This window comes from Bombus pyrosoma, linkage group LG7, assembly GCF_014825855.1.
Source record: "Bombus pyrosoma isolate SC7728 linkage group LG7, ASM1482585v1, whole genome shotgun sequence".
Classification (NCBI taxonomy): Eukaryota; Metazoa; Arthropoda; class Insecta; order Hymenoptera; family Apidae; genus Bombus; species Bombus pyrosoma.
In genome coordinates, this window is record NC_057776.1 from 14,302,931 (window position 1) to 14,318,688 (window position 15,758).

The 15,758-nt window shown below is 33.3% G+C and overlaps 1 protein-coding gene and 1 non-coding gene across 4 annotated transcripts in view; one reads left to right on the forward strand and one right to left on the reverse strand.

The window, feature by feature from the left end:
- The window catches only part of LOC122569141 (class A basic helix-loop-helix protein 15-like), a 257,562-nt gene that overhangs the window by 71,763 nt on the left and 170,041 nt on the right, over positions 1 to 15,758 (forward strand). The window lies entirely within an intron of this gene.
- On the reverse strand, positions 12,801 to 12,882 carry Trnas-cga. Its single transcript has one exon. It is a non-coding gene; the product is annotated as a tRNA-Ser (tRNA).

Below are 15,758 nucleotides of genomic sequence, written 5' to 3' on the forward strand. Positions count from 1 at the left end.
TGCATAATATTATAGAAAACATAATGATAGGTTTAAGATATAATAAGTGGTTTGAGAGTAGGAATGTCGTGGAAGAAAAATTTCTTTTTAAGATTATTTTTTCTGTGCTCTTCTAAAGTCATCGTTATTTCTCGACGAAGCAACATAGTGTATTCATTTTTCATTACTTATGACAAATTATAATTTAAACATTTTGCAATATCGTTACAAACGAAGAAAATATTCAGACGTTAGTTCTGAGTCGAGATATTTCAAATAATTGTATTTCTATTGCGATAAAGATCATCATAAAAATGGGCATCGTTATTTTCCAAAATTTAGTACTTGCAGCGTTAAAGTATGAATATGTCAAGAAATATACAGAGACAGCGAAACTTCTCCAACCTATTTCAAAATCTTCCTCCTATTTTAAGAACATATTATATGTACACATACATATATCGGTTATACAACGATTATACAACGTAGCTTTTAAATCTTTCACACATCACTAGCACAGACAGCTTACAAACCTAATTAAACGTACAGATGAAACATGTTCAATTAAACCTCTTTAGCTTTATCACGTCCGATAATCAGCAGCATGCGACTTAATAGCCCTCAACTTTCAAAAATGTCTGTCACAGTTCGCGTTATCTGAATCGATCGATTCGGCTCAAACTGGTGGAAAAAAATCATCGTGAGTCAGCATCCCTCTCTATCTCCTTCCCCAAATGAGAGGCTCAGTGGAGAAATTGTACAAGTACATATTTTTCAAACTCAAGGAAAGCGTAGGAGATGATGGATGATGTGTTTATCCGTGAATTTTTAAGTCTTTGCACAAACACTTTCATGCCCAAGTACCTACATAATAGACACGTATTATTAATAAAACGATTAATCAACGGTTGACTGGTTGATATTTTGTATTTGTGCGATATAAGGAATAAAAATACGATACAATGAAAGTTGGCTAAAATCGTATTCGCGTGGGTTATAGAAAAATAGTGGATTATGTGTTAAATCGATAATCTGTTGATCTAAGGCTCATTGAGAACATTTGCGGTGAATTGACTTAGTTGAGAAATGCCGTGGTCGGCTATTGTATCCTTTCTGCTAATTTTATGGCATTTTCTAGTAACCTATCTACGATGATTAGTGAAATGATCAGTGAGAAATAGCTGTTATATTATTTATTTTCAGGATGGGCAATTTAATCTCTCAATTCTTCATCTTATATATCACCTTTATTAAAAAGATCATACATAAGTGTAATACTGCAGGGTCATTGTTTAGAAGCATATAGATTTCTTTGCTAGAGACTTCACCTTTCCCCACAGGTTTCTCCAATTAAAGATTCTGTCATTCGTTTCATTCCTCGTCGAAACTTTTCAGGGAAATCTTGTTGGTAAGTCCTCGCTGGTAATTCGATTTTGTCGATACTCGATGCTCAGAAATCAGTATCCGTAGTGCTAAAGTAGCTAGATGTGCGAATACGCTGATACATAGACAGAATGCGATCCATTAAAAGCGAGGACAGATTTTCTACTTGCGGAAGACCTAATTTGGCTAATGCGCAAAACAACAGTTCAGTCCTAGAAATCATTGAGCGTGCACAGCGCAGAAATCGCATATTCGAATGAGAGTTACCCTAATGGAATTTGAATACTACGAAATATTTACGTAACATCGGGGTACAATTTAATTCGACGAAATTCTTAATTGCAAGGAGATTTAATCCGTGACGACGTTAATCCTATGGTTTTTTAATTTTCAGCTAACATTAACTCCGCAAAATCCTTTCAAATTACAGGATTTTTGATTAATGTGTTTTGTAGAATAATCGCCTCTTAAAGAATAAGCTAGTATTGAGTGTCTTTTTATATACAATATTTATTGTAATATTGTGCGTCCCGTGTCCTTCTTGTTCGTTAGCTTCCTTCTGTTGTCGATTGCTTACGAAAGAAGAATTCCGACGTTAAAGATAGCAAGTTATTAAAGTAGTATCGAAGAAAGTTGAACGTTCGACCAACGCTGCAAATTTATCACGAGAAACGATTCGATATTTGTAATATAATACGTTAAACTCTTCCCAGATTGCAGGTCGATGATAAATTTTCATTGGTGTAAAAGCTAATATTCAGTCGTAATAGTCTTTCATACGGAGTGGAGCGGCTCAAAAGAGCACGAACAAAGACACTAGCTCGCGAGGCATTCTCTAATATCGACTTTTAAAGAGTTCGCCTAGCAGAGAAACCTTTCGTAAGGCCATTGTCTGCATTTAGCCTGTGCCAACCCCGATTGATCATCGACGATGACCTCGTCTGACTCGCGAGGTCATCGCAGGTATGCTCCAACATTTCTATAGGAGCCACATAGGTCGATAGTGCATCGGAGATCGATGCAAATAATCATATTGCTGTCAACACATCGGGATAATATATTTCCGAAATTTACGCGTTGCAGTACAATAAACTTTCTATGGCACAAATAATTCATGTAATTGATGTTAATACGAAAACTATAAAAGAAGACATAATAAGTCGTATTTTTCATTCTTTACACGTTGTTATACCAAAAATGTCCCTTTATTTACTTTACTCTCGGAAATATGAAAATATCGAAGATATTCAAGTATTATTGCTTGTCTTAATGTTTGCGCGTTCGGTTTTCGCAAAACTTCATCAACTTAAAGAGCCGACTTCGTGGCCGCTTCAAAGTGCAACGTACTATTGAAAACGTGCTTGAAACCTGAGATACCGCAAATATAGGATTTAATTCTTGCGAAAGTTGAAAATTTTGAAAAGTTTAGAGAGCTGTTTTTATGAGACTTCTAACTTCGAACCTAACAGCTTGCTCCCATTTTCAACCATGTCGTAATAAAATACCACTCTTTGGTCATAAAATGGCATTAAAGTCAGAAAATTAACAAAGATGTATTTATCGTTGTTATTACGATGTTATTACGTTCTTCTCCTATGATCTTCGTATAATAGTTCACGTCCAGATAAGCGAATGCAACCAATAATTCAGTTAGTTGGCCAGCAACTAGAATTTCGTTCAATTAGGTGGAGTTCATGTAAACGAAGTTCTATTGTTTGTGTTTGTTTAGGTCAATTTTAGAGTTCTATTAAAGCTGCACTGTAGGTATTAAATTCTGTTAGAGTTGCGCTATTCAATAATGTTGCACTATAATGGATATTATAGATGACTATAATATTTGCAGCAATATTCGGCGAATATCGTTAGAAACTTTCAAACTAGGGAAATTCAAAAAGAGGAGCTGCAGTCAGCAAGAACGTTCGATATCAAAAATGTAGACTAAAATGGGATATTCTTAGTTTCAGCTGAATAGTTTATATCTCTAGTTTAATTTATTATTTATTAATTTATATAAGATTTAGGTTCTTTGAATGAATAATTAAAACGAGCGATAGCTAAAATTTCTTTCCTTCTAAACCTTGGAGAATATTACTCCAAATACTATATATAATACTACTTCTATTAGGGGTTTGAGAAGTTTTTAACGGCCGAAAATATTTTTAAGATTGGATTTTTAATGATTTGATTTTGAATTTTTAAGATTTTTATTGTTGTTGGTTATCTTAGAATTATGATGATATAGTTTTTTTTGAAAATGAGTAGGCTATAGGATTATAGTCCTTCTAAAATAAAAAATTTTGCGATTTTGTCAAAATTAAGAGCAGCTATCATGGGACTAACCAACGTTCTGCTAAGATTAGAATTATCTTAGGACTCCGCCAAATGAAATTTTCCCCGTAGTCACATGAATATTTCGTAAAAATTCGTCAAATTCTATCAGGATTGGAAATTTCATCAAATAAAATTGCTCCGAAGGTTTCGCGAAATTTAATGTTCTAGAATTACATCGACATCCCGTAGAATCGGAGTTTTATGAAATGAAATGCTCCTTCGAATTAAATTCCATACAATTGAAATTCTCCTGGGATTGAACAGATATTTTATATAATTACAATTTCTTCGCGATTATAATTTCCACGAAATTGGAATTATCTTTCGAATCAAATTTTGCCAATAGAAATTTGAAACACTTTCGTGGAAAATAAAATTAGAACCAAAATTAAAATTCTCCTAAAACGCAGCGTCGATCCCATGAAAATCACAATAAAGCTCGCTTACGTAGACAGAACTAATTAGTAGAAATTTTTTACTACTTATTAATGATTCAACTAATTAGCGGTTGCTAGTATATTAACGTTTGGCGCTTGACTATACTAATTAAGTATACGAATCGCGAGTCTATAGTTAATTATTAAACAATTAATCAGTTAATCTTTTAAGCGTGAAAGACAAGATATCTGATCACTCGAAAACGCCTTCGTAACAGACACGATCTATTACTCTCCTCCAAACTCTAGCAATTGCAATCATTCAGAAACCGTAAAATATGATTTGTTGAACTTTCCGCCTCGCATGATGGATGTACTTGTCATTAGTCAATTTTTACGCCCACGGAATTGATTGTTTCCTACGGACAATACATTTATTTAACAATTTTTATTGTTCTTATGAAACAAAACGATTTACAAACATTTTATAAGTCATTGACATTATTAAAGATGTCAAAGATATAATTTTCTTGATATTTTAAAGTGATGTTTGCTACGAACTATTATTCACCGGATAAACTATGATTATTAATTGATCTGCTTATTTTGGAACTTTAGAAACGATTATGCTCGCGTATCTCGTTACCTGGTACCTTCTCACATTGATAGAAAGCTATGCCATAATTAAATCAAGAAAGCGAAATTTGACTGTTTGAGATTTCCCACGATAAGCTAAAACAAATGTTGCAAACACAGAATTTTCTTCAAACCAGAAATTAAACTATACAATCTACATGATCCCTTTTATTTCAAATATCCATCAAATTTCCATCTCGAACATTATAATCAGTAGACTTATCCAAATTTATATTTGAACGAACATAACGAATAAGCCGTCATCTAGACAGAGATTTGTTCCATCTATTAAACATTCTAACAAATATCAAATTTTGAATATCTTACAACAACCTAATTATTGGACTACGATTTTTATGTATTTAAATACTTGGAGATTCAGAAACACGTAGAATGCGTATTTGCTGTTTCAGATCTCAAGTATTTAAGACAGTGTATCGTACTCGTTATATTGTAACACTTAGAATAATCTACCATTCTACATCTATAATATTTATAATACTATGTCAAAGATAATTCCTTACTTTTCATAAATATCGGCAGGCTAATCACCAGTTTCTTAAAATATCAAAGATAGAGACAACATACTGTAATATTTCAAGGAAATAAATCTGCATTTAAGTTTTATTTTTCTAATTGACGCATTTATTTCCATAAATATCCGCAACCTTACATTCAAAGAAACATCGACCGAACTATGTGTATACTTTACGACTTTCCACCGAACGATCGATCAACGATCACCAACGGAAGTCTAAATCTGCCAACCAACCAAATTCCAAGATCCTTCAGGTGGTCGCGTGGAGAGACTATTGACCCAGAAAGTAGTGAGATGATTCAGCAGGGGCATGAATACAGCCGGATGATAATAATCGCAAACCGCGACACGGCTCGGTGAAAGCGCATCAGAGCGTGGTCGTGTTCTACCAAGGATATGATCGAAACGGGACGCGAAGGAATCAAACGAAACGAAGAAACGCACGACTTCTCTAACACTCGGGTTTCCACGCGGCAGAGATGCACACGCGTGAACTCTCGGTCTCTTGCTCATAGCCTACATACGAGGCGACGTTAATGGACGAACACGTGACACAAGGCCGTACGATCACCTTGGTGCCCCACACGCCTCTCGAGACGCCTCGTCGTCCTTTTTCCGACCAACGGAATAGCGGAACTCGCCATTTTACAGTTAACCAGCAACCGACGAGCACACCGACCGATACCGAGTCCATCAACGGCTCTCTTCAAACTAAGTCGTGTTCTCGACCTTCGACCGATCGACGATATCGACCCATACGATGTCCATTGGTTGTATTATAAATATTCGTGTATGGCAGACGACTGACTGTCGCGGCTCGTGATTGTTGATATGTTACGTAACTATCGTTGACTGTCACGTTGGTCATTGAGAATTCACGCTACTAATTTCTTTAGAACATCGGAACTATTAAATCGAACAAAGTAACGATTTTCAGATTTTTCTCCTTTTTTATGCGTACTGAAAACATATAGGTATTTTTGCGAAAATTAATATAGACTTCTATTTAGGTTGATTTTTATTTGTTCGCATTTTTGTTCGTGGCAGTCGACGTGTTAATGACAGCGAATGCCAATTGGCGAACTAGTTGTAACTTACGTTACTATCTACTGGTATAAGGACACGTTATATTTACTGGAAAATTCTAACTTTCGCTTTATTTTACACTGGAACTTTATTTATCTGATCTTCATTTAATCCGATAAAATGTTAATTAATATGCGTTCCAGTGAATCTTTGTTGGTTAAACCTAGTAATTTGAATGTGATTACCTATTATGCGAGCGTGGAAAATAATAGACAGTGAGGGAAATTAATGAATTCCTATTATATGATCCACAGTTATATCGTTTATCCTTTAAACGAGCAGTGATCGCTTTAAAGTGATAGCACAGTTATCGTTTTTAACAGATAACACGAATGTCCCTTTAATTTCTGTTTATGCAGTTGCGTTCATAAAAATATAAATTTATAATAATAACGCGCAGTCTAGTAGAAATCAGAAAAGAATCAAGAGAACTCTGAATTTGAAAATACCTTTCCATTGTAATCGTGTCGTGAACGATACCGACGAAGAATAGGTGCAAACTCATTGGACAACACACTTTTGAAGATAGTCAAAGGTCCTTGAAAAACGAATCAAAACACTCATTAAAGATAGTCAGAAATTCTTATAAAGCGGATATAGGGGACTATAAAGAAGCATATGTATGAGAATCGTGGAATCGTGACTAGTTCTTAGAACTTCCTGTTTTTAGACGATAAGGTCGAGGTCGACAACCAGCTCCGTGAACAAAATTGCTGGCTGAATTTTAGGCAGTTTGTAGCTCGTTAACCTCTTTAGAGATCGCCACAATGAATTGTATGGAGATTTGGCGTGAGGTTTTATTCTAATCTCACGGTGGTTCTAAACATTCGGGATGAAGATTGATGGTGCCAAAGACATTGTGGTTTTCAGAATCTTGGCAATTTGGCGAGTTGTACGTCTTGGCTTCTTTCTCGTGGCGTTAAAATTGTTTTCTTGCGTTTAATGGATATCGTAAAGTAATTGTGAGTTTCTGCTGTCGCGTTATAACGCAACTGAAATAGTAAACGATGTGGACGGAAAAAGTGAAGAATTTCGGTAACGACAAGAAAAAAGGAAAGGCACATTTCTGTTTATTTTGTCGTTTACGTTGTTCGTCGGACGAACGCTATAGATTTTCAGAATGTATCGTGTTTACAGATTTAAAAGAAGAACGTATGATAAAAAATGTATGAGGTTGGTTAAACTGATTTATTTGAAAATTATACTTTCATCTTTTCATGATCTTGAGATAGCCTTAATAGTTGAAATAAATTATTCTAACGTTTATAACTTTCATTGCCATATTCAGAGTGGAATTTACATCTTTTCTCGCAAAGAAAGTCGGAGATTTATGTTTTTAGTATTTACATGGTCCTCACCATTCCAATTTTTCAATTATCATTTTTTATTAGTTTATATTTACGTAATATCGTGATGAAAATTTATCACTAAGAAGAATCTGTTGCGAAATTATATTATAAAATCTGAAATTGTCAATGATATTGCGTAGTATTTAAATATATATTACGCAATATACACATATGCCTGTATAATACATATACGTAATTAACAATTTTGCATAGTGCGTATGTATATTATAATTTATAATTACGTGTGTATAATGTACAGTGTGCGAATTGTAATTAATGTGCATTATAAGCATTACCGAAAAAGTATGTCGTACGCGTATCTATTTATCTACGCTACTGATAGAGAGTTTGAAAGGCGCGTGACCCTTAATGAATATGCAATGTGATAAATGTATGCTAAGAATCTTTGGTAATAACATTAAACGATAATTCATGCTTTACATGATATGCAATTAGAAGGTTACGAAGTACCATGCAATGGGATACAATTTGCCACCTCCTGTGCTTATTATTGTGTTACATACATGCGTATGCATGTATGTTGGGATTTGTAGAAGAAAGTAGATGTAGCAAGGAAGCGTTCGGATTAATGGTAGATGGAATATTCAGAGCATAATCTAAATAACGGAGAAAAAAATGAGCGTAATAAAAATTACCATATATGCTGTGTACAATAAGACTTGATTAGCTAGAGGAATCTATACAATTTTATAACAAAAAATGCACAAAGAGCGATCTTTGAGAGTTAAGATACTCGTTATAAAACTTTGCCTACGGTGTTACATATGATCGATAAAAAGTATTAAATCTATATTTGGAAACATACGAATTTTTAATAAAAAATATTAACAGTTTCGATGCGCCGATAACTGGTCCTTTTGTCGACTTTCATATTCAAATAGGTTTTTAGCAATATAAACGTGGATCGACGCGTCAATCACACGCATAAACTTCAGCTCTTTATTTTTAAATCCGTCAGTTTATGACCGTACATTGCTCAGACATATAAAGACACAAATTACATAACCATTTTACTGCAGTCTATAAAAAAAGGAAAGACACTATCAATAGAAAAATCAACAGAAAAATAGGCGTTATCACTATATCATAACTTTGCTTTAAGATTGACACAACTCGAAAACATCAATTTTGATGTGTTATATTATATGTATTTGATACATTACGGTAACTCATCTTAAGAATCCATCAAGGAGAATAACGCTCATAAAACGGTACGAGATATTATCCTTGTCGTTTCCATTTTATGACTCTAACGAACTCTGAGGAATCAATCACATTTACGTCTTTTCTAGCACTATACAATACACAGATAATTAACCTCAAGCATTTAAAACCAGTAAAGAGTATTTACACTTTGCTCCATGAAACCGAGGAATGTGTAAATAAACTGATAAAGATAACCATCATTTTCCACGTCAAATGCCAAGGAATATTTTCTTGACACTAAAAGCCTTGCTAAAATGGAAACGAATTTTTTCAAATTTTTCGCATTCTAATAATCGGTGAAAGATTTTAGATAAAAATATATCCTAATAATCCGAATAATTATCTATTTTATTAATTTATTAACAAATTCATTCTTATCGTATTATTATCGAATATTAAAATATTATTGACACACATACATATTTGGAGATCCATAGCGTTCAAGCGATAAACGATGAAATTTATTAGAACTTAGAATTAGATTCTAATACATTAGAATAATAAGCTAGAATTAACAGAAATGTATTTTTCCCTTCTATTGGACATCTTCGCTTTTTGGGGTTACGTTTTTTGTTACCTTGTTGTCGGCTCCTCTTTAAGAAATCGTACGAACTCCTACACTTTCCTTGAATCTATGACGTGGTCACTACCATATTCGCGTTTCTTGAATTGATTCTCCGCCCAAGTGTTTGTAAAAGACGCGAAACGTAGTTTTTTTAAAAAGCGTAAATAAGCAAAGATAGGCATCGTTTCTACGTGAAATGCCAACAGGTATTTCCCCGTAGGTAAAAAACCTCGCTTTGATAGCTCAGCAACGATTAACGTAGCAGCGTTTAAACGTCGTTTCCGCGATAGCCGCGATTATGACATTTACGCGCCTACGATACACGTCGAAACCGCGATCGCGGTTTGCCAATCGCGACGGCCAGCGAATTATCTAGGAATTCAGGTGAGCTCGTGGAAAGAAACGCGGCAAGAAGCGAATAATCAATGAATAAAGAAGATCCGGCCGGTAATTCGAGCGGGATTTTTCATCGTGCTCAATTATAGCGGACCGTTAAATGGCCGGTCGTCTGGCAAAAGCAAAACGTCGCGGCTAACTCTCGCAGCTTTAATAGTTCCAGTCGCATTCCGTATCCAACCACGTAATGAATGAAATTGCTTGTTGTTAATTGATCTACTTTTCCTAGCCGGGCCACCCTTTTCTGGTCAGAAGGAAACACGTTTTTTCGCCATGAGACCGATGATCGATTCACTGGCATTCATTTTGGTTAACATCGGTATGGTGTAATAATATACCGACTAATAATGTTAGTGAACTGGCGCATTACAAATCATTGGTTGTACACCTATTTTTTTTTTTTTTTTTTTTTTTTTTTTTTTTTTTTTTTTTTTTTTTTTTTTAATGGTTTCGCAATAATCAGCTGACTTATAATTTGCGACATTTACTTGCAGAACTTCATTTGTTTCATCATCGAACTTGCTGCTCTTATACACTGAATTGACAAGCAGGTTATACATAGATTTCTCTTTTATACCTTCAAGATGTTACGTTGAATAGAATAATTAGGTGGTTTGTACGTTTGTAGTTTGTAAAATTTGTTTGCAAACTTTTTGACTGATTCATTGCCTACTTTGCTGTTCTTATGCAAGAAAATTAGTAGCAATTTACGACTCGTGACTTGTACAATTTCATCAATAACATTAACTTAAATAATCGTGCGAGATTGAATTTCTATGTAACTTGTGACTGTTATGGGAGATGATTAGATCGCTGTTCATATTTGGAAAACGATGGAAGTGATGAAGTAATTAGAAGAGACAAGATCCTGTAATTTTGATTATATATTGCTTAATTTGAAATGCAAATAATACTTTCAGGTATATGTATATTAGGTATTGATTTTTCGTTAAAATTTTTTATTTTTTACTCAAAAAATATATAATAGGAATATTTATATATCTGACTTTTTACCAACTCGGTGATAGTCGTCTATTCCAAAGAATATGTTAATGATAAATTGCGTGTTATAAACACAAAGTTAATAAAAAATAATGTTTGTTCGTATCCTATTTATTTTATATCTTCTTTCTATTTTCTTCTCCACTGTACACATATATATCTGTACCACTTAATTTATAATTGTTACTTTAAAATCAATATTCAACTTTCAATTTATCATTTAAAACACGTTCTTACCAATTTTTACATATACTCATAATTTCTTTCAGAACTTATTATTATTTCCTTCACTCTGAAATCAAAACTATTCAACTAATTTATCAAGAAGGAAAATAAATATTTTATGAAGATTCTTTTCAATATTATTGAACACGCTAGGGATTAATAATGGTTCGATGAGTGGGTATTTAAGCGGGTCGGAATGTAGGAAGCTGTTTAAATACGTCGACGATTGCAAAACAAATTAGAGAGAAAGTGATGAAACAAATTGCCAGTCCGGCATTTCCTTCTTCTGTTGTAGAAATAACTACATTCCGTGGGCCGACTTTTCGCGTTCTTTGTTGAATTACCAATTTTTAATTATTAAGCATATTAAGCATAATTTTACAACACACGTGTGTGTCACGTAAAGTACGTGCCGGAATGAGAACATGCTTACAAAAGAACGGTATACACGACGTCCTTATGATTTCTTTGATACTTGTAACGATGCAATTTAATTGGAATTTGCCTACCCTCTCCATTAATTATGTGCAAGAATTACAAAAGATATAATATGGATCCAAATGATAATTAACATATGTACTTTTTAATTAGAATTCTTTCTTGCACTTTAATTGCATTTATTGTTATTGATTTATATAGATATTAACGATTTTAATAAATTGAATAAAAATGCGCTAATAAATTTTATCTTTTTTAACGAAGTCTATAGGAATTTTTTCTTCGGAACACTTTTATACGATCGATTTTTATTGACTATAATAAACATTTTTACTACTTTATAATGTAAACGGATGTAGTCGTAAAATTAAAGGTGCAGTAGAAATAAGGTCTCACTAAATCAGAACTATAATTGGAATAAGAAAAGCTATACTAATTTTTTATTTTAAACCAACAACACTCGTATAATATGTTGTAATAACTTTGAAGCACATTGTTAGACAGTTAGCATAGATCACGTTGCTTTAAAATTAATATTTGTGCTCATTAAAATCCATGCAATAATTGATCAAATATAATAAAATGAAATTATAAAATACGTGCAATGCTTAGCAGTGATAAATATATACTTTGAACGTCTACGCAATCTCATACCTTTACGAACAAAAGTAAAGAAACACGACCTAGTTAGAAATTTACTTCATCATCTAAATATCACAACCTCGATACTCTACATTTTATATTACCATATATATGCGTTTAAAAATTATGCACATTTTGTACATTTTCGCGTCTTGAAATTTCCCAGAACTACATAAGCATAGAGTCTAGTAATAACTAACTCCTCAAACAACCTACCATTCACTCCTCCATAAAACAGCGTTACCATAATTACCATTAAAAACCGACTATATAATTAAATCCAAACGCGCACCACCATAATCGCAGGTAATTTAACATAATGTTACTATTGATGCTTACGAACAATTCGACGCAGTTTCAAGCGTCGGACTTGTTCCTTCACGGTGTTTTTACTACTTTCACTAATTCCGCCGCTTCTGCCTTTACTTTCGAGTGGATAGAACGAACGTGCTTGAATCGTAAAAGTACATACGCGTGACGAAGAAGTTAATGGTGAAAGACGATCGGTCCTCGAGTTATCGTGAAACCCGGTCGTTTTACAAAGGGAAGGGTGATTATACGCGAAGAAGGAATCGATTGGAGGGGTTCGAGTTAAATGGGGTGTGTTAGGGTGGAAAAAAAATATTCGCAGCCGGTAGGATTCGAACCTACGCTCCCAGAGGGAATCTGATTTCGAGTCAGACGCCTTAACCACTCGGCCACGGCTGCTCACCCCTTGTACGTTTGTTGCGCACAGAGGGTAAATTGGGGCAAACCACCCCTAATCACAACTTCACATATCAATTTTCTTATTTATTGATTTAAACATCGAACGAATTTATATATTTCTCATGATGTAAAGTAGCGTTAAAAATTTGTAGACCTCCAATTTGTTAATTCTTCATGGAAATTTAATTTTTGTTCAATTGGTCTTAACATTGTCTCAACGTTGAAGCACGTTGTGTGGTTGATCATTCATCATGTAGAAATCGTTAACTAAAAGTATGCTAGTTTACGATCTTCGGTATATTTTTGATGTGAATAAAAATTACCTAAAATTCGTTAAGTTTTCCTTTGAATTTCATTCCTCAAGCGGTTATTTAGTATATGTATGGAATCGATTCTTAGCCAAAATTGCGGATATAATCAGATTCTGATAATTGTTACTGTGTTAAACCTAGACATATCGCATCACGCTAATCGACTCATTCAAACTTATCTTCTTCCGTTCAATAGTAAATTCAAATTTACATTCAATACTGTATTGGTTATGGCGTACATACACATATAGTGAACGAAAATTTATGCCAGTATAAAGTACACTTTCGAGGAGTCGAGGAGTTATTAGGATGTTCGTATATACGTTTCTGTTCTTCTCGCAAGCAATTTTATAGTTTTTGTGCTCTAATAGAACGTGCTGGATGGTAGTTGGTACATAAAATGACTCACTGATTAAGCTTCGTGTTTATCTGATAAGTATGAGTAGATTAGATCTGCATGACCTACCTTAATTCTGCTGATTGAAGCTTGTGTTAAACGGTTAATTGGGACAGGAAATTTTTGTCATCGAGCGATTTGTTTCTTGAATTCTTTAATAGAAAAAATTTTCGATTTTAATATGTGGCTGTGCTTTTGAGATTTTGGAGAACAGACATAGGAATTTTATTAAAATTATTTTTGTAATATATAGTATGTAATATGAAATAATATAGAAGCTATATATTGTTGAATTACATTTAAAGTATGTTAATAATAAAGCTGTACAGAATTAATGTATAATAAAGTTCGTAAAAAATTGGGTTTAGTTTATTCCATATATTATACAATTAGTTTTCTATTTGCTAATTGCTCCTCAGCCTTAACACATTTTTCGAATTGTATATGTATGTATCTACATTCCTTACACGCTCAGAATGTATCGAATACAATAGCATATTCTCGATGATGTATTATAAAATAAAGTTGAAAACTTATATGTTTTTAATTTGTTTCGTTTTTTAAACAAATTTACTGTTAGTTAATAATAAAACCATCGTGCGATTATTATTAAACAATTTGTTTTTCCTTGAGTAAATATTTATAAATTACAGTAAATAAAAATTATAAACAATAAATCCTCAATCGTCGTTTTAAAAATATTTCCTTTTTATCATATTTGTTGATACTTTCAAGACATATAAAAGAATAACAGATCTCCGGTAACAGATTTAAAATTAAAAGCATCAAACTTGGAAATCGAAAGTAACCTTGAAAAAAACTGTTTATTGGGAAAAAAACTGGTATCAGAAATTTCGTTCCAAGGTAAACCAAGGAACACAATTAAGGATATCTAGTTATATTCGCCCAGGTCTTTAATAAATCATAATAAATTTGGAAATTATTCAACATTCCCTAGAAAACTTATTTACATAGCAATCGCACGATAACAAAAAAAGCTCACGAGTCGCAAAAACAAGATGAATAAAAGATAGCTCGTTAAATTAATGAAGGATAATGTCTAGAAGAAAAGAACATTTAATAATTTGAATTTTATGTAACTTTTAACATAATGAATCGAATTGTTGAGCTATCGAATCGAGCTGAATTTTTAAAATAAAAAATCGTGAATGATCACGATGGAATGCTGAGATTGAATTACTCGAGATGCCGGATGGTGCTATGGACCATCGAAACATGATTCATACTAACTGTACGCTGGAGAAGCTTATAAATCGCAACGAATCTCGCAATTCTACGCTCGTTACAGTCATTGGGAAAAATAAGATCGTGGGAAACGCGAGGGAGAGAAGAATGAAAATTCATAGGCAGAGCATGTAATACAATCTGTTTATAAAAAATTATGAAAATGGCGAGAAACTTACCGAGTACTGTGCGCGGGATGAACGTTTCCCAAAAAATGTAACAACACACCTTGGATGAAACACAAAAAGATTTAACAAAAGAATTAACGAAAAATTCCTTTTGTGTAGTTTTACAAATGAAAAATTTCGAAATAAGAAGTATCTTGATGTATGATAAATTAAAAAGTTGCTAAAGTATGATTAATTCGTTGTGGAGTGTGAGTAGGAAGTTTGATACACGGTTTAAATTTCTACAGCTTAAATTGAACCTTTTTACGAGAAAAAAAGACATTAAAGAACGTAACGAACTTTTAATCTTCCTCCTTACTTCATTTGTTACTAAAATGAACTTTTCATAATCTTGTGTTAAAACTTCCAACTACGATGACACTGTATCGGACGTCTTTAATCGCGCAAAATTCAACTTTTAAAATTCTCGAGCTCCTATTCCAATCATCAACGAGGTTTCGCCATACAATGGTTACGTATAAACTATTTCTTTATAACATTCTAAACTGCTTTATATTATTATTTAAGGAAATAAACAAAAACGTATTTTTTGTGCAAACGTTACTGCGCAACGTAAAACCTTTTCACGAATCTCTTCTGTGTAAAATACAAAATAAAAATGAATGTGCCCTTACGTCTCAAAAGAGTCTGGTCCTACATTGTCGATAGTTGTCTGAAGAAAATTCACGAAGCTCGGTTGCATTTAGACACGCTACACGAAAACCCAACCCAACTCTAAAATACAGTTAAAATCGA